Source organism: Phyllostomus hastatus, unplaced genomic scaffold (genome assembly GCF_019186645.2).
Source record: "Phyllostomus hastatus isolate PE091 unplaced genomic scaffold, TTU_PhHast_1.1 phas_contig_159, whole genome shotgun sequence".
Classification (NCBI taxonomy): domain Eukaryota; kingdom Metazoa; phylum Chordata; class Mammalia; order Chiroptera; family Phyllostomidae; genus Phyllostomus; species Phyllostomus hastatus.
The window spans coordinates 35907297-35929531 of record NW_025333640.1 but is presented as its reverse complement, the minus strand read 5'-3'; the positions used below and the strand labels follow the sequence as shown (position 1 = coordinate 35929531).

The 22235-nt window shown below is 47.5% G+C and overlaps 1 long non-coding RNA gene across 1 annotated transcript in view; it reads left to right on the top strand.

Moving 5' to 3' along the window:
* Positions 1-18822, top strand: part of LOC123814043 — a 73658-nt gene extending 54836 nt beyond the window's left edge. Inside the window, exons 7-8 of the long non-coding RNA XR_006784830.1 lie at positions 14055-14226; positions 18693-18822. This is a non-coding gene — a long non-coding RNA (uncharacterized LOC123814043). The remainder of the gene's footprint in view (positions 1-14054; positions 14227-18692) is intronic.
* The last annotated feature ends 3413 nt before the right edge of the window (positions 18823-22235 follow it).

Genomic DNA, 22235 nt, shown 5'->3' with positions numbered 1-22235 from the left:
CCACGTGAGACTTTGTTTACACAAATGATCCTATTGCAAGAAATTCTAAAACCATCGATCTAGGAGGGGGGTGGTTAGGCTGACCTCTACTCTTAGGATTTTATACTTCACTTGTCAAAGAGAAAGTAAATGTGTTTGGTAGGAGACGTTTATTAATAAAACTCTTATTTGGGGTGCATATATGTTTTTATTGTTTCTTGATCTCTTCGGGCTTGTCCTGCCCCTGGTCAGGTCTTCATTCTTGTTTCATTCCCCAGCACCAAAACAATTCCCAGCCCATCCACAGTCCATGCTTCATTAGTATTTGTTCATTGAATCAAATTGGCATGCTCACCCTTTCCTCATTTTTCACACTTTTCACATTTATTCAAATATCTGCTCAGACCTTCCATGACCACACTAATTAAAATAACATTCCTTCTCCTTCTCTTTGTACCCTGTACAATTTTTTTTCTTCTAATTCAGAGTACTTTTCATCACCTGACAGATGACTTATTTGTTAACATGTTTGTTAAAGGTGCACGGTCTGCCTCTCACTGACAGTCAGCTGCGTGAGGACTGTGGCTGTCTCGTTTTTGTTGAGTTTCTGTGCTAGACTGGCCTCTGGCCCCTGGGCATTTACATGAAACTGTTTCAAGGGTAAGTGAATGAATGCAGACGTGGTCACCGTACTTTTAAGGTACAAACAGTCAACTTCAGCAAACTTCATGGCAGCATCTTTGAACTTACCGTTCGCATATATGAAAACCAACAGTTCGACTATTTGTTAAAAAACAAATCACTATATTTATAAACGTCCTTGTGTCCTTCACAGATGCTGGGAAACTACTTCTTATTTTAATGTCACATAATGATACTGGAGCTGCTAATCCCACAGGCACACTTCTGAAAGAAAAAGGATAACTTCTCTGAAACTCTGAGCACTGAGAAGGATGATGACTATTCACAGCAGTTGTGTTGTCATTGTTAATGAGTGTTAGGCAAAGGAGAAGGACTCATGCAGCCCTATCAGCATCATGGCGATCCCACCACCACCAGATTAACAGGAACTCAGATTCCATGAAATGAATTAAAATTGTTCAAAACATTACACATGTGGGCATCCCATCGTATGACAGCTGGGCCATTTCTTAGGGCCCACTATCCACAGAGAAGAATTCAAAGGTTCTTATTGTCTGTCTATATGAATGTGAACAAAGCACCTAATATGTCTGCCATTTAAAAATTTTTGTGTGTGTGTGCACAAAGACAACAGCAAAACAAATCCTCATCATGACTTAGGTGGGCAAAGACTTGTAGAGGGCAGTTCAGAGCCACTCGGTCTGGAACTCCATGCTTCATCACCGCATCTGCAATTTAAGAGACAGAGACTCCCTACTCCATGCTGAGTGTGGTAGGCAGAAGAATGCCCCACTAGGTGTTGTGCCCTAACCTGTGGAACCTGTGACTATGTTAGATTATATGGCGAAGGGGAATTTAGTTTCACTTGAAATTAGTATTGCTAACGAGCTGACCTTACAAAGAGATTACCCTGTATCACCTGAGGGCCCAAGGTAATCACAGTGTTCATGAAAGTGAAAGAAGGAGGCAGAAGAAAGTGTCAGAGAACGCTGGTATGAGAAAGACCGACCACTGCTGGCTCTGAAGCTGGAAGAGGCCATGAACCAAAGGTACAGGCGGCCTCAAGAAGCTGGAAAAGGAAGGAAAGTGGCTTTTCCACTGAAGCCTCCAGAAAGGAATGCAGCCTTGGTTTTAGGTTAGTGTTACCCATTTCTGACGACTTCCTGTGTCCAGAACTGTTAAGATAATAAATTACAGCACATTGTTTTAAGTCACCAACTTTGTTGTAATTTGTTGCAGTAGCAATAGGAAACTAAGATACCAAGTCTCATTCATACCCCTATGAGGCTCTCTACAGTCTGATCCCAGCCAACCTGCCCAACTTTCTCTCTCTCTTTATTTGTCCAGCTTCTGCTCCAGTGAGATCGGTTTCCCCCCTCCACATACCCTATACTCATTTCCACTCCCTAGCTCTTTGCCCTTCTGTGGGTTTCTATGACCAGGAAAGAATTTCTCCCTCTCGCTGGAATGAACCTGTGTGGACATGGTTTCTTCTTCCCTTGAACTACTGTCAACCTTGATTGCCCTGACTCTTCTGATGCTCAGGTGTTAAAAGATTTCAACCAAAATGAATTGAATTTCTGCCATGTGCCAGCACTGGTGGCATGAACATGAGGAAGATTAAAAGGTTTACTTTTATGGACACACATGGACTAGTTGAAGAGATATACACTGAAACGGTTACAAAACAATACGCCACCTACTCTAGCTGGAGTATGTAGAGAGTTCTGACAGTATAGAAGGAAAGCAATGACTGACTCCTTCGTAGAACATGTCTGGGAATGGCAGGTGTGGTGTAGGTAAAACTTCCCAGGTAAGGGCATATGTGGGCTGACTCACCAATGAGGAGGTGGCAAAAGCATCCAAGGCTTCTGCCTCATTACTGGCATAGGAATACTCCACAAATCTCAGAGAAGCTTCAAGATTTCTTGCTTTGCCTTTGGAAATAATAGTTGGCAAGATACAACTAAATTACAGAACAAAGATGGTAACGGAGACAGATGTGGAGTCCCAGCTGGCACTGATACAGCCTGGCCGACCCAGCAGCCCCTGAGTCGTGGTGTGTGCAGGCAGATCAAGAGCAGGTGAAGCGATGCTAACATTTACATATTGATTGCAGTTAAGTGCACTGCTTATTTAACAATTCTCCAGTAGACTAAGAAATATTTAATTAAAGTAATGGAAAACCCAAAACATTTCTTATTCATGATGCTACAAAAATATGTTTCTCATGCCTTTGTTTTTTTTATGTCTTTAACTAATAGTTTTATGTTGATGTTTCTGAAATCTATCTACCTGTCTGCCTCTAGTGATTAGTCCTCACCTTTGCTCTAGTTCCCAATTGAAAACCTCTTACAGGACACTGCTAATGAGAACCGCTGTCATCACGTCAGTGTTTGCATGTCCCAAACCAAATTACTGTTATCCAAGAACCCCAGGAATCTCTCCCCAAATCTCAATTTCTGTTATTAATGTCAACATCATTGGTCCCCGAGAGATTCCATACTGAGAATAAGTTAGAGCAGAAAAAAGTCTGGAGTAGTTGTCAGGACTTGGAGATCTACTTTAGATTCTGCCATTCACCTTTACGTAATTTTGGTCAATTCACATATCCTTCAGGATCTGTTTTTTCATGTTCAGAATGAAGAGCCTGGACTGGAAGCTAGAAGAGTCATTTATTTGACAAATATGTTTTTTTTTTAATCTTCACCTGAGGATATGTTTATTGGAGAGAGGGAGAGGGAGAGAGAAAGTATCAATCTGCAGATTTCTGCCTTGGGTGGGAATTGAACTCACAACCTTTTGGTGTGTGGGGTGACACTCCAACCAACCGAGCCATCCAGCCAGGGCACAAACACGTTTCAGCATCTGTGATGTGTCAGGCAGTCATTAACAGAGTCCGGAGTGGGGACATGAGGTTGACCGAGCTCTCAGTGTCTCCTGCCTCAGGCTATCACTAAGCCCCATTGATTCTGTCCTCACAGTGTCTCTGATTGGGCCCTTCCTTCGGTCTCCTGCTGCCGTCACTGTTGTCGGGAAGGGCTCCCACCGCCTCCTGCTGGGCTGCCTGCTGGAGCCTGCTCCCTGGCGTTCTCAGTCCCCGGCGCTAAGCCGTGCTGCGCAGTTCACCCTTGTCAGGCATCGCTCCTCCTCAAGGACCTCATGCTTTCTATCGCCTCCTATACATGACATCCCCGCTTTGTAGACTGTTGTCAAGGGTCTTCTGTAATCTGTCCTTCCTTCATGTCTCATTTTATTTCTGTTTTCCAACATGAAACTCACTTTTCGTCACGCCAGTCTCCTCATGCTTCCCCAAACACGGCCCTCTTCTCCGTCTCCGCACTGGCTGAGCCCCTGGGGCTCTGGCCTCACTGCGACCACCCCAGTCCCACGGGGCTCAGTGAAAGCCACGGGTGCTCCAGGGAGGCTTCCCTGGAGCCCCGCCCCACTCCCTGGTTTATCTCCCACGGCCCCCACTGGGTTTTTTTCATGTTTAGGGTATTTGGCTACAGAATATTACTGCATCCTCATTTGTTAAATGTGTAGGTGTTAACAGCTTCAGTACGTTTGGGAGCACTTTAAGCACAGGTGCTGCATCGGAGATTTCTTTTCACCCCAGCCCAGGTCCAGGAACACGCGAGTCAAGACTAAGACTGTGAGTTCCTAAGTCTGGCTGCCTGAGCTCCTAACGTGGCTTCGTCTTTTCCCAGCTGTGTGACCATAGGATATTTACGTATCCTCTCTGAGCTTTCGTTTACTTATTTGTAAAATTGGTGCAACAGTACCATTTGCCTCTGTTGCTCTCTAGTGAGTATGAATAGAGGGTTTAGAGCAGATCTTGATACATAGTGAGTGCTCAAGAAGTATGAGCTACTATCATTTCATTGGATTATTGTTAGAATGAAATGAGATAATTAATGTAAAACCCTCAGCATACGACCTGGCCTATAGTAAGTATTCAGTAGATATTAGCCTTATATTATTATTATTATGTTTAACAGGTGAAAAGATTTGGTGGAAAAGAAAATAGTCGTAGTCATAATTATTGTTACACATTTAAAACCTGTGAGGGAGCATTAGAACGACCTCTGTTTTTTAGAGATGAAGAGAGGGAGGGTTAAAGAGGTTGACTGGCTGGATGAGGTCAGACACCTCGGAGGCGACGCGAGGGTTAAACGCCCAGGAAGACCGACTGCAGAACCTGCGCCGTTCAGACCTTGATTCCCGTGCTCCCGCTCCTGCGAGGCAGCGCGAGGGGAGTTTTGGTCTGCTCGGGAAGACAGACATGGAATCTGGGTTCACACGGCCCTCGTTCCCATCCTGGCTTTACCGCTTACCCGGGCAGGATATTCAATCCTCCAGAGGTTGTGTTTCCTTATCTGTAGGATGGGGACAGTAATACCTCCTCCCTATGATTGTGGTGGGAAGTAAGAGGTAACATAAGTAAAGCTCCCAGTGCAAGGTCTGGCCTTTGTAGGCGTTCAGTACATTTGCTGTTTCTTCTTCTTTCTCTCCCTCTTGAAATTTTGAGCTAAAGGTTATACCTTAAGTGTGTCTAATCAGTCTGTGATGTGAGTTGAAATGCAATGTTGAGACCAGAGAAGCAACCCGTAAGAGTCAGTGTTGCGTCGACCTGCCTTTGTGTTATAAATAGCCAGACATGACTGGCATCCACGACATGGGAACACCTGGCACGACTTACTCATGGCCACGGTCAAAGCTGCGTTTCTCAGCTGATGGAGTTCTTCCTACAAGTTGTGGCAGGTTCCGTTGGGGAAAGCCTTTTGCCAAGTGGGTGGGGGTGAGTGAGGAATTTGAGATTGCAAATTTAGTCTGAGCCGAGCATCTGGCTGTGCATGCGGGGAGCAGAGAATGCCTGGACTTCGAGCACACATTCTGTCAGCCTTTTGAAGGTCGTAAATCTCTTTGACGGGCATGCCACTAGAATTTTCCTAAGATTGTTTTATTTTAGTCCTTGGACTGAGTTGGCGATCACACCGTCTGTGGTTGAAAATAGCACGAATAACTGGGTTAGAGGCAACATTAATGTCCCAAGATGTTGATTAGGCCAGCTCCCAGGAGTTCACAGGTCAGAAGCCCCTTCCCAGACTTGGTGCCTCAGTCGGCACAGGTGATACGATACGTTTCAACAGCAAGTAAGAGAAAACATCAGCCTCTTGCATATGTTGTAACCTTCAAGTAGGCAGTACACAGGCTACACTTTCCTTTTCTTCCTTTTAAATTTTTAATCAAGACGTGTTACCTTACACAGAGACACAGAGTGGATGATCTCTGCAACGTCACCGCTCCCTCTGAGGGCAGCTGCTGACCAGTGCAGCAGCGAGGCCGTCCGCCCCTCCGGTGTCTCCCTTCTCTTATAGAAGGAAATCCAGGTCAGATTTACTCAAATACCTGCTTCTTCACAAAGCCTGTGAGGATTCTATCTATTGGTCCATCCATGCATCCATCCATCCATGCAAGCATTTGTTGAACTACTATATTTCAAAAACTGACAATTTTGCTCAGGCTACAAAGATGAACAAAACAAGGTCTGTTCCTTAAGGTATTCGCCGACTGATAGGGGAGACAGATGTGAAAACAAGTGGTGTTAAGGCATTTGCTGACTAGTAGGGGAGACAGATAGGAAAACAAATGGTTTAGAAAAATAATAATAGGGACACATGCAATGCCAAGGGAACTCCGAGGAACATGTTGTCTTTATTTGGTGTTTACTGAATTCTAAGTTTGCAAATGCTGATGTATCCTTGTAGTAGTAACAATTTGTAGGAGGACAAAGAGGAGCTACATGTACCTCAGATGTACTCGTTCATTGTATGACACGTTCTGACTTCAGCAATGAGAAGGGCCGAAACCCCTGTGCCTTGCTTTTAAGACAATACAGACACGCAGCCCTGGCTGGCGTAGCTCAGTGGGTTGAGCGCGGGCTGTGAACCAAAGTCTCGCAGGTTCGATTCCCAGTCAGGGTACATGCCTGGGTTGCAGGCCATGGCCCCCAGCAACCTCACATTGATGTTTCTCTCTCTCTTTCTCTCTCCCTTCCCTCTCTAAAAATAAAAATAAATAAAATCTTTTAAAAAATCCATCTTTTAAAAAAAAGACAATACAGACACGGGAAGGCAGGATTCCAAAGAAGCTCCTCACGGTGCTGTTCCGGTGCAGTTTTCCATTGAGAGGCATGTACACACTTAGGGAAGGTCTTGCTGGGGTTTAGCCCCCTGGAGTAGCAAAGATGGCACTTCCTGATGGGCGAGGACTCAGCACACGGCAAAGAGGAAGGTGGTCATTGAGCACAGAGCTGAGGGTGGGTGGGCCCTTGAGGGATGGGCCTGAATTCTCCGCCTTCATCCCTAGTAAGAGTCCCAGAGGCTGAAAGAAGCCCCTGAGACCTTGTCCAAGGTCCTTCCCTCTGTCCTCCAAGCAAGGGGGCCCCAACGCCAGTCCAGGAAGTCAGTGCCTCAGAAAGGAGCACTCGATGGAGAGTCTTTCCCTGAGGAGAGACTTGGAAAAGCTATGGGTTCCAAGTCTTTTAGATGAACCCACCCCTGGGCTCCTGCTGGGAGGGCATCAGAGCCTGAGGGTCATATACAGTAACTTTGAAAATGTACATCCTTGTTGCCTTCAAAATAAAACTTCAAAGGTGATAATCCAGCAGTTGCATAGAGGACTGTGTCCTTCTGACCTGTGGACAGAAGCTGAAACTGGCAGGCGTCAGGCAACCCTCTGGACCGTAGATTAAGCCTGTTGAGTGTGTGGTTGATTTGAATGTAATTAGGACACCAGTGGAAAGGTCTCAAGTCCTGTGAGGCATGAGAGGACCGTGGCTTAGTGCAGAAAACAGGGGCCTTGGACCACTGCTGGCTGTTCTTTCACGCAGACAAATTAACGTTGGGCAAATAACTTCCCTGAGCCTATAAAAACCACGAGAACAGGCTATCATGAATAATAAATTATGAGATAGGAACCAGAATAATGCCTGGCAAAAAAAGGATTTACTTTCAGAGTGTCCTCCTTGATATGGCAGCCAGTCATTAAATAGTTCTCCAGTGATTCATCCTCAGGGATAACAATAGTGAACCTTTATTGAGTGTTTATTGTGTGCCAGGTTATACTGCCTCCTTTACATATGGTATCCCATTCCCTCCTTACAAGAAGCCTTTCCGACAATAGTGTTATCCCTGTTTCATGGGTAGATAAGGCAACTGAGGCTCAGACAGGTTCAGTAATTTACCCAAGTTCACAGAGTCAGCAAGTGTTAGAGTGAGGATTCCCTCCTAGGTGGTCTGACTCTGGAGCACATGTGTGTAGCAACAGTGTTATGACATGTGTGGACTGGGTAAGTAGGGACACCCAGAGCTGTGGCATTCTCTCCTGCACACTGTAGGACCACTGTAGGCTGCGGTCAAGCGAGCACTGAAGGGAACAAGGTACCATTATGGCATCTGATAGGTCTATAGGTTCGTGAACATGAGACCCAGAATTCTAGGCAATGAATTAGGATTTCTGTAGACTGGCAAGGGGCTGTATTGTGTGACTTTAAGTGTAGTGTGAAGGGTGGACAGAGTGAAGGTCATAGAAGGACTGTTCTCAGTCATACACGTGGTGGCTCCCATGTAACTAGAAAGTCTGGGGAAGGGTGGTGTTGTTTAGATCCTTCACTATTGAAATTCAGTGAGCGGAAGGAGAGGTACCATTGTCAGTGACATCTCACCTTCACCCACAGGCTGACGAGATTTAGATTCCATCATTGTTAACGGTGTGAAGGCTCTCACCTCAGCATCCAGACGGGTGAGAATGGTGGGCCCAGGAACTCAAGAGGCCGGTTCACTCTTTGCAGTCTGAAGCTGTCACATTGGCCTCAAAGTAGTTGCTCTGATTGAGAAAACTTTCTTATGATATTGTAAGGCCTGGACTTCAGTGTGAGACGTAGACTCAGTTTGTTTCCTTTTCCTGAACTACAGGTTATCACAGTTGTGTTCGCTGCTACCACAGACATACCTGATCAGACAGACACTAAACATCTGCTCGGGCTTTCTGCCCTGCTGATTCTTGGGTAGCAGGGTATGCAGGCAGTGGGAGCCCCATTCCTGTCCTCAGGATATTTTAATTCTGATGAAAGAGAAAACCAAAACACCACTAGTTGTTTTAAGGGTTAAGATCACATCTAGCAAAATGGAGTTGATGGAAACATTTTATGAGGAAACTCATGAAGTTTTACTGGCAAAATTATTTCAATGTTTACAGGTCTGAATACTTGACATTTGGACGTGAGCCTAACTGAGTGGTTGTGAACAGAGAATGATGATTAACAACTATTTCTCCAAAGAGGTTGAAAGGTTTAGGAGAGTTGAAACAGGGTCTTTTTAAATTTTAACACATTCACTAATAGACTGGATGAAAGGACAAATAACATGTGGTACAAGTAGTCATTAAAACCCACCATGATAATGAAGAGCAAATGGTATTGGGTTGCCTCTGTGTCACCTAAGAGAAGTCAAATGATGTCTTTGAACTCAAGTAAAAACATTTTTTCAAAAAATTATTGAAAGCTTATTATTTTCCATGCATTTGTTAAGAGATTTACATATGTCAACTCATTTTGTTCTTACTATATATAACCCTATGAGGTAGATGCTATTATAATTTGCATTTTATCCTGAGGAAATGCAAGCTCAGAGAGGTAAAGAAACTTGCTCAAGTTTGCACAGCCACTATTGACAAACCAGGCGTTCCAACCTTTGAGTCTCTGACTCCACAGCTAATACCTTTATCCGCTCCTCCCATCTGTTTTATGGGGATGGTGGTTGGGAGTAGTGTGGGATTATGCAGGCAGTGCACCTCGGAGATGGGGTTCCAGAATTGTCATTACTAATGAGGACTTTATGTGACTTACTTGGAGGTGACTGAAGCCGTTTCTCCGGTCAGCAGGAGCCCCCTCGCACACAGCCACGGGTGCGGGTGTTAAATCGGATGCCCCGAGCTCAGCCAGGTGCGGTGGACGGAGGGGACTCAGCCCCGGAAGTGGGATCCGGCGAGGGGCCTTGGCGGCACAGCGGGAGACTGTCGGCCAGCCCCCTCTCCTCTTGGTCCTGTGGTCCTTTTGGCCTGCGTGGAGTAAACCTTCGGCCAGAAGTACTCCTCAGCCCCTGGTATTTCTTAATTCAGTGAACTATTTCACAAGCTTCGGAGTTAGAGGCATGATCAACATGTCTCAAAATCATTTCCCTCCTTCCGAGGCTACAGACTGGTTTGTTTACCTTTGGATTCTGTGGCTTAAGTGCTGCAGCAAATTGTTCCTTGAATTCTTTTTTTCATCCTGTGCTTCTCTCTCTCTCTCTCTCTCTGTCGCTCTCTCTCTGTCTCTCTCTCTCCCTTCTGACTGTTCCATCGTACCCTCTAAAGTACTCCCTTCTCCTCCTGCTTGTCCGGGCCCTCTTCCTGGGTAACCTCAGAGAACCGGCACTGAGAGGTTTTGTCAGCACCATCTCTCCACCCAGGACCCTGCCCCGAGCTTCTGGAGCAGAGTGGGGAGGAGACGTGCTGGAAATGCTAAGTACACCGAGCAGGTGTTGGGTGAGGCTTCCGATCTGCACACTTGAAACCGGCCGTCCCCTGGGCCCCCGGGGTTCATGCTGGTATTCGGGGCCGGATACAAACCAGACCTTCGTATTCTTCGGCAAGTGTCAGCATTCACGAAAGTTGAATATGAGTGAGCAACTCGTATTTTTATAATTTCATTTAAATCATATAATTCATTACCATAAATTTACATGTCACTCTACTGCAGATCAAGCCGTACCAGGCTGAGTTCCAAGCACAAAGTGTATCCCTTCTGAATATTATCCTTTTCATGGAGAGTCTTAGGAGGGACATAGACTGCATTTTACATTTTAAGAAGTCATTTATTTTCAGACCATTCGGGTTTCCAACCACTGTGATTATTTGTCCAGTCTCCCCAAGATCCCACAGAGCGGGCAATGTCCAGCTGGACGGGATGGCGCAGCTCATTTATTTATTCACCGCGTGCTATTGAATAACCTCTCTGTTCCCGGCCCCGCTGAGTGTGAGACGTGTGGGGAGAGCGGGAATGGATGGGCCCGATGTTTGACTGTAGCGTGGGTCACCTGACTCCGCAGCAAAGAGCCCAGGTGTGCAGGGGTGAAACCACTCAGCAGGCGGCACAGGGGAAAATCTCTTCTCATGAAGTGGCTGAGTCGGCACCGCAGAGAGAGATTTATGGCCGAAGGAAGCAGGGCCCCGCCAACACCCCTGGCTGCTTCGGGGCTGCCTGCCTCCTGGAGCCTGCTCGTTGGCGCTGGCGCACACGCCTACCTGTCAGAACCCGAGGTTCTTTTAGGTGCCACCACCCAGAGGACCACAAGAGGGTGCTTTCCTCCTTCTAGGTTATGACTTTTTGAAATGCAGCTTCTTGTGCTTTTTTGTTCCAAGTTTCCGGGCCCTAAGAAATGCACTGTATCCAGCTGTGGGCCAGCAGACTTGATTCTAGGGGAGAGAGAGGCGTAGATTTTTCAGGGTATGTTTATTTATCTAATGTCTGTTTCCTCCATTGAGCTATAAGCTCTGAGGACCAGGGCTTGTCTCTTGCTCATCCCGCTTTCCTGTGACGTGCTTAAAGTCTGGCACATACAAAGCCCATAATAAATACTTGTGATCTTAAAGAACTGGCCTTCCCTTGAAGTCCTAACTCACAGGTTTTCAACTTTTCTGCCCATTAGAATCACTGAGGTCAGCGGTCCTGGGATTCTCAGTCAGTTCCTGGGGCAGGTCTGGGAATGTGATTCTGAAGAGCTCTTGTGTTATTCGGATTTGAGGCCTGCTGTCCGGCTGTCCCAGCACTGAACACAGCTATTGTATCTTGCTCCTCTGGCCGTTCGGGCCTGTGGGTTCTCAGCTTCTTGGGCAACAGGAACCCGCCACCGAGATCCCTTCAACACGACCAAGCCCCTGTCCCGTCCTCCTCCTCGTCTTCCTCTCATGAGCATCTCCTCTGCCATCCCATCCTATAGGAGGAGGAAATGTCCCCAGAGATACCTACGCCTGCTGGTCCTGGGAGGACACCTGGGAAGGTACCTGCAGCATAACAAGATCCTGGCTGCCACCCGCAGGGCTTAGCCTCTTCTGCAGGTGGGGACATTGTGGACAGGTGCCACCTTCTTCGGTCACACTGAAATACCGCAGTAATCACTGATACTGGGAGAGAGACTGTTCCAAGGTTGAGAAGGGCCTTTCTTTCACAGCAGAAGCTTCCAGTAAAACTGCCTCCTGAGAAAACCTGTTTCCCGTGTTTCTGAGAAGGAAATATATGTGTGTATCCTGATGACTTTGGAGGAGAGTAACTGTTGATAAAGGGGAGTCCTCTGTTATGTGGGTTGGCATGGCTGGAGTAGAAGACACAGCACAAAGAGCGTGGGCCTGGGATCAGATGGTCCTGTACGAAACCCCTAGCCCATGTGTGCACCTCATCCGTTGGTTGTGTCTGTGGACAGACAAGTTAACCCCTTTGAGTCTTAATGCCCTTATCTACAAGGCTGGAGAATAATGCTTCTCATGGTTATAAAATAACTCTGCTCTGCACAGACCTGCTTTAATGAGTTATGAAGTTGTCAGCTCATAATCACTGTCAATATAAGAAATAGTGTTTGAAACATATTTGAGATTCTATTTAAGGATGTTGTAGAGGAAGATGTTTTGTCTATCATGCAATGTTTCTCCTCGTTGAAGAAATTCTTATTTGGTCTTAATACCAAGAACAGCTTCTCTTCTCTTAACTGTGCTTTAATCTTATGGACTTGGTGATTTCTATAATTGATGGGTTTTCCTTCTTTGAACTAATTGCTAGAAAGCCTGAGGTCAAGTGTGTGGTCCATCAGTGTCAAGTAGCACACATCATGATACCATACAGCTTTGGCCTCCTACCTGGTCCATTCACACACTTGCCATTGTTTCTTAAATTTGTTCTCACTTTTCATTTATGTGGTTGTGTTTTAAATACTCCTCTAAGCTGGTTTTTAGCACTTCTGAACAAAATGGGGTAAGAAAATTGATTATTAAATAAAGTAACAGGCACATTTAATTTAAATGAATTTTCATAGGGCCTGGCCAGAAGTAGGTATGTAACATAAAAGTTTTATATCTTCCTAGTAAGCAAGTCTAATCGTCCTTTGTGGATCTACGTTAGTCCCTCATGGCTTATATTAGGAAGGAGGGAGTAAAGTGATTTGCACTGTAGACAAGTTCCCCAAACTGGGAAGGTGTTACTGTGTTGGTTAGGAGCATGCACAACTGCAAAAGAAGCTGAGAGCCCGAATGGTCCAGTCTTGGCATGAATTCCCTAATAATAAGCTCGACCAAAAATAATTTCAAAGTGATTTCGATCTTTACTTGTCTCTCTGAAAGCACATTCTAGGACAACTTGTCCTTATCTGTCAGCAACATATCATAAAATCTCGCTGCTTTTCCTTTCCAGTTCTCTCTTTCTCATAACCTCCAAGCATATCTGTTGGCCACTGCATGCACCCGCCTCTGCACCCCGCCTCCCAGCCCTTTATCAAGTAGACTGACCAAGCTTCGCCGGCTGGAGTCTCCCTGCTTCCTCACACCTCTGGACTTCTTTCCTGTTACTCATTCTCTGATTCCGTGTCATAAAAGATTTATGGAGTAGGCTGACAGAGACAATTCTTTGCCAGTGGGTGGGTTAGGGAATTCTCACATGTTAATAAATCTTCTCTGGCACCCAGGAAAGAAAGGGTGATTAATGTTGTGTGGTAGAAGAGGAGAGAACTCTGGAATGTGGCTGTACCTCTAGAAGACACTCGAGGCACGTTTAGGCAAAGGTCAGAGCTGCGCTCCTCTGGTCCTGCCTCTACCCAAGCTTCCTGGGCCCCGGGATAAAGGACTCAATGGCATCTGTAACCTGGGAGCAGAGCCACGATCCCTTGTGTTGGCTGGGCTCAGAGTCAGGGGATTATGATGGGAGTGAATGATTCACCTACTCTTGGTTTTCTGTGGACGGCATGGGAAGGGCCACCCAGGCTCGTCCAGCCGCTGGGTGGAGTAAGGGAGAGGATATTGGTATAATGAAGTCACAGCTTCATTATACCCAGTTTGCTAATGGAAAGCGGAGGCAGCCATACACTGGTTATATTCTTGTTCTGAGAAATCCAGAAAATGGTGTGTCAGTTTATTGTGAGCCTGTATGTATATGTATTTTTACATCATCTTTCAGGTGCCTGGTCCAGACTCTGACGTCAAGATCACAGTCGAAGAGAAACAGAACAAGAGCTAAGCCTAGTCAGAAAATTGAGCCACAGAAATGTTGACTTGGTACCAGGGGGTTAATTAATTAATACGATCATTTAAAGTTGAAGTGATATGTTTTCCACCTCTTGTTTTAGGTCACATTCTTTTCATCAGTGAACGTTAATTGAGTGCCTACTTGCCAATTCCGCTAAGTGCGGAGAACATTAAGGCGGCCCCTGCCCTCCAGGAACTGTAGTGCGGAATCAGTGAAGGAGGCGAGTGTAACGAGGACAATCGGAAAATGACGTGCTCAGCGCCGTACTTGAGGTATGAACAGAATGTCATGGGAACCCAGAAGAGGGCCAGACTGGCTCCCTGGACCTGGTGGGGCCACAGAGAAGGACCCTGGGGGCTTGGGTGTAAGGATAAGGAGGCATTTGCTCATTTGCTGGGGTTATATTTGCCAGATGCTAGTTCGACCACACTACCTCGTAAATATTAGACATCTTCTGGCCAAATATGGTCTTAGCATTTGGTCTTTTGGTTCTGTAGTTAGTGACAGACCATAGTAGCATCCCAGGAATGTTCTTCTGAGCTGAAGAATTTAAAATAAGTCATACATAGTCAGAGACAAACCACATTCTTGGAGCTTAGCAGATAAATACTCTGGCACATTGTTGATGAGGTTTATGGAAGACTTTCCCTTGGGCCACCCAGTATTCCTGTGGCAGTAGCACCATACAAACCATGTGCTGACCGTGTATTAACTGGGAAAGACGATCATTCTTTCATCAGAGCCAGTGGGGAAGCTCCGGGTCCAGGCCGTTGCTGGAAGGTGCTGTCACCTAAGTGCCTAGGACTCTGCACAGTCAGTGGGGATTCCCTCCAAACAGGAGGACAGTTGTTGGGTTACAGCGTCACCACTCCAAAGGGCAGCATGGTGGCACCGTGTCTCTGAGGCCTTCTCAGCACTCCAACACACTTCTTCCCATTCTTTAACTTAAACTCTGATTTAGAGCTTTGTATTTCTTTCTTAGTGTTTCTTATAAAGGTGACCATTAAATACGAGGTTTTAGTGACTAAAACAGTTGGAGGCCACAGCCAGGCTGACAGCTTTAGTAGAGAGTTTATTTTCATGTTTTCCCCCCTCCAGCCTGGCTCAGCTTTAAATTAGATTGTAATAATCATAACAAAGTTTCTCCCTGCCCTTATGTGAAGGCACATTGCAGGCCTGGCATCTTCCTGGGACCTTATTTGTCACAGAATCCCACACCATTTCAGAGCTTTCGTCTCCCACATGTTCCAAAGTGTTATGGGTGTCTGTCTGTTTTCTAAGTAGCATTTCAGAAACCATTGTTCAAAACAATATGAATTCTCTGGTTCATTGAATAGATCTTGAGGAAAAGCATTGTCTGCATTGTTGCGGCTCTCACTGTACTAGTGCTGGAACACCCAGTAACACGGGTTAGTTAAGGTATTGGTTCTGGAGCCTTATTATCTGGGTATAGTTCCCACTTTGGAAAACATGGAAGACGAAAGCTCTACAGTCACTGACTAGTTGTGTGACCTTAGGCACTGCACTACACATATCCATGTTGCGGTTCTCTCCGCTGTGAAGAGAGAACAGTGGTAGTGCCAGTCTCGAAGGCTGGCTGGAAGGGGTCAATGAGTAAGAATATTTAAAGCACTTAGATATTCTTTATGGTTTTTTGCAGTGGCAACTGCTTTAAAAATGGTAGCTGCTGCTATTGGCTTAGAACAGAATGGTTCAGTACTCATCAAATAACTCTGCTGTCTTTGCATGCATGTGCTTGCTAATGATATGGTTAGAGGACTAGAGGACTTTAAACCCTGAACAACTATTTTCAATTGCAGCTACTTAGAACTGTAATTTTCTAGAGACAGTAGGAGGCAGAGTGGCTTAGAGCATTGGTTTATTCAGTCTGAGATGTTGAGAGCATCGGGTTTGCAGTCAGAGCGCAGCCGAGGCCCAGTTCTGTTGTTACTCGTGCACCCTCTTGGTGGTTTCACTCCCTCATCCGTGAAATGGAGTTGATTCCTCACAAGAATCTCATAAAGACAGTGGATATGAATGTTTGGAACACATACCAAATACTCAGAACAATTGTGTGTGGGGATGGGGAGGAGTTGATTGATTGGGGTCAGATCTGTTTATGATTATTTCCCTGGTAACAAACTACAGAGACGGGACTTTGCTCAGGGCAATAGGCCTCCAAGAGCAAAAGGGAAACACTCAAATTTTTTTTAAACTTCAAGAATGTTGACAAATTACAAAACTTAGAAGGGCAAATGGCAATTTGTTGCTGTCGGTATAAAAAACATAAGTGTGGGGGTGGACAGTTTAGTTCGAATGAGTCATCCTGGATGTGCCCTGTCTCATCCAGGAATTCCACTTGCATAAGATGGGGTGACATCAGCAGAAGCGAAGGACCCAGTCTTTCTTCCTGCTGCTGGAAACAGTGCTGGTGGCCGTGCTGCCCCTGGGCAGTGAATCGTATTCACTGGTTCAAGACTCTGAAACTCCAGTGGGTGTGAAATTCAAGGGGGGGACTTGTTCAAAGGGCCCCTTCCAGTGCCTCATCCCCAGAAGTTCCAATTCAGGAGGTTGTTGAGGTGTCCTGGGAGTCTGCCTCTTTCCTGGCTTCCTAGGCGCTTCTGCTACAGGTGGTTTGAAGGCGGCACTTTAAGACTGGGCAGAGTCAGTTCCCCCGCAGCAGGCAGCTGCCCATCCACCAGCCTTTTCCAGCATGACGGGTTGCTTCCAAAAGGCAGAAATGAAACAGCCAGTTTTGCTTTTTTTTTTTAACACTGATGTGTAAGAGAGGGTTCACTCTTGTACACCCCCAATGGGGGACCTAGCCTGCAACCCAGGCATGTGCCCTGACTAGGAATCGAACTGGTGACCCTTAGGTTCACAGGCCGGCACTCAATCCACTGAGCCATGCCACCCAGGGCCAATTTTGCTTTATTTTGAGCCAGAGTACTATTTAATAACCTATATTAATTGTTCCTTAGAATACTGTATGGACAGCAGTATTAATTCCATTTGACATTAGAGGAACCAGGGACACAAGGAAGATTTTTTAGGGGTGCAATGTGGTTTGCAGCAAGCTTGAATTATGGGCAAACATTACATAGGTCCTTCAGTTTGTCCCCAGCCATCTGGGTACCGCTAAACACATCTGTTTCTTCTCCTGAAGAGGATGCTCCAAAGCTGCCACATGATTTAAATTATGTCAAGAGAGAGGCTTCCATTTGTCCACTTCCCTGGTTCATGGGGATGGTTCTGGGGAGCCTTGGTGCACCGTGATTGGCATTCACTCAGGGCCCGAGTACTTAACTCTGAATTTTGATTTGCGCGTTTGCCAGGACCAATATTCTGCCAGGTCTTCCCAGTCTGTTCTCTGCTGTTTTGCTCCTGAAGATTTACAGCTAATGAAGGGATAAAGAAAGGTCACGGCGCGAGGCGGCGGCATGTGGTGGTGACTCACGGTCCGGGCCTGGTGTGGAGCCAGTTTGGGCGGAACGCTCGCCTGGCTGCCGCGCTTGTTTTCTCGTGGCTCTGACCCACGGCCCTGCTGGATGCAGGTTCTCGCCTGTTGCTGGGCAGAGGGGAGGCCTTCTCGCTCTCCCCATCCTGCTGTCACGGACTCAGGTCAGGCCAGCGGAGCCTGGTGGCCACTTGGCAAAGAATCCCACAGGATCGGGGCTCAAGAGCTCCGGAGACAGTGGGACGGGCTGGTCCTAGGAGGGGTCAGGTCTGAGAGACCAGCCCCAGTCACCAGCTAGTGCCCATTGACAGCGAGGACTGGAGGAACTTGGGAGATGCTGGTACTGGCAGGAAGCGTTTCTCAACCTTGGCACTCACTGACCTTGGTTTGGGATCAGTTAGATAATTTTTTATGGTTGGGGATTTTTATGCTTGGTCGTGGGAGGGACTGTGCTGGGCATTGTGGAATGCTTAGCATCCTTGGCTTCTACTCAAGAGATGTCAATAATATGCCCCCAGTGCCTCCCTTTGCCCCCTTCTCCCCCAACTAGTGCAACCAGAAAGTCTCCAGACATCGTCAGATGTCCTCTGGAAGCAAAATAACCTGTGTTGAGAACCACTGTGGTAAGGCTGAGTTCCAGCCATGTGGCCAGTGTTAAGAAGATCTGTCCTCCATGTTCCCTCATCTTTGTTTTTCATCATCGTCGTTGCTAAAATGTACTGAGCACTTACCCTCTTTTGCACTCATTGTCTCATTTATCCACACAACAGCCCTACGACGGAGAAACTTGTTCTCATTGTGTGCACAAGAAAACTGGAGTTTACAAGAGTAACACACCTGATTTGGGGACTCGAGCGCAGGCGTCTTCCTCGCCCTGTTGCCATGTGTAATGGGGCCGTAGTGCGGAGCCTGTGAGACGAGACGGGGCCCAGGACAGAGCTGCCCTGCAGTGTGAGGGGGCTGCCGGTGGGGGGCAGACCTCCACTCCAGGGCTGGGACCCGGGAGTGCGACTGCAGACCCTGGGAAGGGGATTAAGGGCTTAGAGGAGCTTGAAAGGAGCTTAGAGGAACTCCATTAAGACAGAGATCCAGCTCCAGGAACTGAGATGCAGGTTGGGGATTTGCCACAGGTAATCTTCTACCTAATATCCTCTATCTGTTCATGACCCCTGACCCCTGCGATGTGACACCCAGTGTGAGTCCAAATGTGCCTTTTTCATTTCAAACACCATCTGTCCATCGGACTGTGGTCTTGCAGCCTAACCTCCGTTTCTTTCCTAGGGCCAGCCCTTCTCCTGCCTGAATCCCTGCCTCTTCCGCTTGCCCCCAGCGGCCTTGGGTTGGGGACATGTCTGTCCAAAGCACTGCACAAGACGCGGCTGCAGGTCACCTCTGGCACACTAAAGAACACGTGACAACGGAAGCTGGTGTGAGCCCAGCCCAGGTCTGTGTGCAACACTTAGGATGTGTGGGAACCAGTGGTTCTGAATTGAATGCCAGTAGTCAGGGTCAACCCTGGGAAGGTTTGTTCAGTAACAACTGTACTTTTTAAAGGAAGGCCAGGGCCTCTGATGGGGCGGTTCCCTCAATATCAAGGATCCCAGGTGGAGGTGAGGAAGACGCTACTTGAAATCCAAATGAGCCTCTCCAGTGGGCCTTGAAGGGTATTTTCTCCTTAGTGGGGCAGACGGGATTTTGGAGGGCACGGTGGTTTTGCAGTCTGCCTGAGACCTAGAACCAAATGGCCTTTGTCTGCAAAGTGACACCATCAAATAACACTTCCATTGCACAGACTTCTCCTCTCTCCCTGCCCAGTCAATTCGCACTCACAGCCACGTGCAGTGTGAAGGCTGCAAGCACCCTTGCAGAATGGACAGTTCCGGCTGAGTTGCACAGGGCCTGCCTGGGACCAGCAATGGTCAGGGGGTCTCTGCTGCTCACGTGCCTGGTGGGCACTGACATCCCCCCCCAATCCCCCTCAGGGCGTTAAAGTGTATCTGTTACAGTCACTAGGCAGGATGCAGTGTCCCTGCAAGACTCTGGCATCGTCCTAGTGGCTCTTCCCAGGCCCTGAACCCCCTGTGCCCTGCCCTGGTGGTCCTGCCCTTTCCAGAGGATATTGCCGTCAGTTCTTGCTGGTTCAGGGAGGTGTCATTTAGAGGGCATCCAAAAAGGGCAAGCCTGCTCATTGGAAATGTTTTGCTTTTGCTCACTCTGTTATTTTTAACATGTCTTTCAAATATTGAAAACTGAATGCTTATTGAAGACAAATTAGAAAATACAAATAAACAACAAAGAAAAGGGAAAGAAAAATTACCTCATGTTCTCACAACTCAGATATAGCCACTGCTAACATTTTGGTTAGTTCCTGTGTTTTCGTTTTATTTTTTTACAAAGGGAAGGGATAGGAGAAATTACCATATGACATGTGGCATAATCTGGGTAGATTATTCAAAATGATGCTTAAATAAATCTTTTGATTTTTTTGGCAAATGGACCCTGATAATATTTGAAGATAGATATGGTTTTGGAAATATAAGAAATGCTTTTTCTTCTTGCTGATAAAGGGTAGATCTACATGAGAGTGTGTGGGAGTGTGTGTACGTGCGTGCGGGCATAAACGGACTGTCTGTGGCTCCTGGAAAAGAAATTCTGTTGTTAGATTTGCTGACGCACTGCCAACCCCTGCTGCCGGGAGCAGATTTTGAGATATTCCAGCCAAACATGCGGCCCTCGCGGCTCGGTGGCCACTGCGACAGACTTCCCCTCACACCTCACCTTCTCACGTCTCCCTCGCTGGCGCTGGCGTGCGGACGTACCTGGCGTTTTGTTCCTTTTGCCTCCTCTTCTCCTACTGCTTACTCTTTAGCGTGTCTCAGACTCATGCCCGTGCCGCCCCCCAACTCCCCGACGTACAATGTGAGCGGCGCCCAGACCCTTCCTTTCTGAGGTCGCTGCAGGAACTCGCCGTCTCCTTCTAAGACCCCGTTTGTTCACAAGCGCGCCTTCTCCGGGCTCCAGCGCTCCTCGCCCCCCCTGCTCACAGTCTCTCCTGCGGTGGCTGTCTGTCTCCTTTCCTAGTCCAGGGCAGACCAGGGCACGCGGCGGACCGAGGCCGGGGCACCGCTGGGGTGGACGTGCTTGGCGGGCTGGGGGAGAGGAGCCACACCGCTTCATGGATGCGTCCTCACCACACTGGGCACAAGATAATTTTGTACAGACTGGCATGGCCAGTAATACGTTCTAGGGCCGTGGTTTTGAACACGGTAAAAACAGAAGTGTCTAGCTCTAGTCGGCAAACAGCTGGGCGCAGGGAGAGGTGCTGCGGCCTGCCTCAGAGGGTCACGGGCGCGGTGGGGGCCGGGACTCTCTGCGCCGAGCTCATTTCCCAGCTCCCTGGCTTTCCCTCCTCCCGCGTTCAGTTTTCTAGTTTGAAATGTTTGGAAAGGATCCTAAGCTAACATGAGGCTAACAATAATTGCTTTCTAAGTTCCAACAAATGGTATTCTAAGTACTGGTCACACAGTCACTCATTTAACCCTCGCAGAAACCTCATGGGGAGATCAGTCGCCCCTGTTTCACAGGTGTGGACACAGAATACAGACTTTAAGAGACTTCCCCAAGGTTGCACAGTTGTCCCGCCCCAGAAGGAGCACTGAGGCCGGGAGCCTGGCTCCAGATACCACGCTCTGCTCTGCCCCCTGTTGCAATGAAGTCAGGTGGTAAGACTCCAAATTCCACTCGGAGCTCTGCTACTAACTTGCTGTGTTATCCCAGGCAACTCATGCCACCTCTCTGGGCCTCGGTTTCATCATTTTGCTAAAACCTTCTCGGATCCTATGGATACGTTTGTGCCATCCTCCTCCCCACCCCTGCAACTTTCAGATGCAGCTGGAGAGAAAACTGCAGTTTTGCCGCCAAGGAGATGCAGACGAGGTTTGCGTCTAGCTCTCCCTTCGGTCCTGACTCTGCAGCAGGGCCCCTGCTATCGGCAGAGAGAATTCCTTTGCGGCAGCCAGTCTCGTGGGGCCAATCCAACTGAGCGATAAAGAGCAGCTCACAGTAACTTTCCCAAGAAAAGACTGAAGAGAGGGCAATCCAGAGAACTGACGGCGTTCCTGTTAGGAAGTGTGCCATTCCGTGTTTCCAAGAAAGTATTTTAATCCACAGAACAAGGACGTGTTTAAAAGGAGAGGCGCATGTGTTAGAGCAGGGGTGTCGAACTCATTTTCACCGGGGGCCACATCAGCCTTGTGGCTGCCTTCAGAGAGCCGAAATAATTTTAGGACTGTGTAACTATAACTGCTCTTTAACTGTTAAGGAGTTGAAATTACATTCAGCCCTTTGAAGGCGACCGCGAGGCTGAGGTGGTCCCTGGTGAAAATGAATTCGACACCCCTGCTTTAGAGGATGAAGCACTAAATTGGATGAGAGACGTGCCTTTTCCCTGCTGATCTGCCATATGTTCCCCTCCAAGACATTTTAGGTTTCTTTTTCTTTGGGGTGGTGGCTCCTGTTAAGGTTTGAAGAACCACCAGAAACATTGGGTCCTGATGATCTCACTGAACTTCAGGAAGGGAGGTTTCTTGGCACCTCATCTGTCGCCGAGTCTGCCAGGGGTCCTGCGGCCCTTAACCCTGTGGGCTGAGCCTCACTCGCTGACCCAGTCAGTGGTCTGAGCCGCGTCCAGCAGGGCCGGGATCTTGGTGTGCTGGGAGCCTGCTCCGGTGGGAAGGCTGCTGCTGATCTGAGCAACACAGACCCACCCCCCACCTCCCATGGCTCTTGTCCTGGTGACAGGCTCAATTGAGACTGAGCTCTTTG